Genomic DNA, 1,337 nt, shown 5'->3' with positions numbered 1-1,337 from the left:
TGTGGGCTGTGATGTTGTTGCTGCTCCAGTTTTCCTCTGCAGGATCTTTTCTGGACTCGTTCCTGCCAAACGACTGAAACTGTTCGATTTTATTCAACTCACTTCATTGATTTAGTCACATTTCTGATGAAAGGCTCATGAAATGGGTTTTACATAACCTGGTATTTAACCCATCATGACTCAGGAAAAACTGAAGATCTGCAGCAGATTTTCACAAAAGACTTGATCAAGATAAGTTTGATCCTTCCTGTTTTTATGGATGTGGTTTTCCTTTTTAAAATGTAGATCCTGATTTTTTTTATTTCTCTTAAGATCTAAAACAATCTTGAATTTTGTGTGTTTGACACAAAGTCAATATTTTGATTATTATTTAATCTAAAGAAAAGGATGAAGGTGACTATTTTCTACTGCTTATCCGCAGTCTTCCTCAGTGTTCTGCAGCCGTCATGACGCGTCTTTAGAGGAACAGAACTCACTGATCATCCTTCATTCATCCATGAATGAAAACACAAAAGCATTCATGGACACCATGGTCCAGGACGTCTACGGTGGTCATCAGAACACGCCGCTGCTCACAGACCGTCAGCGTTTGGGACGCCAGCAGTGATCGTCCAGCATCACATACAGGATGGCAGATCCACCGGAACATCACCAGATACAAGATGAAGCATCAAAAAGGAAAGCAGCAGGCAGAAATACCACAAGAAAAGACCAAAGGAGGAGGGGCTACGAAGAAACTACAACCATCTCATCCATCTGGGGAAGAACAGAACCAGAACATGAACACCATCAGCAAACTGTAGTATTGATTCATCCAAATGTACTGAGAAAAGAGAAGCGGACACAGGAGAAACCATAGATTTAGACAAGAACAAGGAGCAGAAACATGATGGAAGCAGATCAACACGCCGGCAATACCAGAACAACCAATCACATCATGGACTGGAACACACAATTCAATACTGGATCACAGAAGTAAGGATACACAACATCAGGAACACAGGTCACACGCTTTGGACCATCATCACCACAGCCAGATAGAGAGGGGGCGTGGCCTGTCACAAACCTTCAGAGCAAGACTGCAGGACAGCCATGGAAACAGCTACCTCTTTATTTTTCTGATGATTAATCTTAAGTCTGGAGTTCTGCTACGTGGAATGGGAAATACTTAAATAGCCCTTTTCTACCAAGGCCCAACGCGCTTGACAGTCACAGATTCATGTCACACAATGATGGCGGCCTCGCTGCCAAACTCTGGCGCCAACCAGAGGTAAGGTGGGGTTCAGTGTCTTGCCCAAGGACACTTCAACACATGGGCGGGAATTGAACCCACAATC

Source organism: Oryzias latipes, chromosome 3, assembly GCF_053564925.1.
Source record: "Oryzias latipes strain Hd-rR chromosome 3, Olatipes_Hd-rR_3.1".
Classification (NCBI taxonomy): domain Eukaryota; kingdom Metazoa; phylum Chordata; class Actinopteri; order Beloniformes; family Adrianichthyidae; genus Oryzias; species Oryzias latipes.
Note: the sequence above shows the minus strand (reverse complement) of the source record.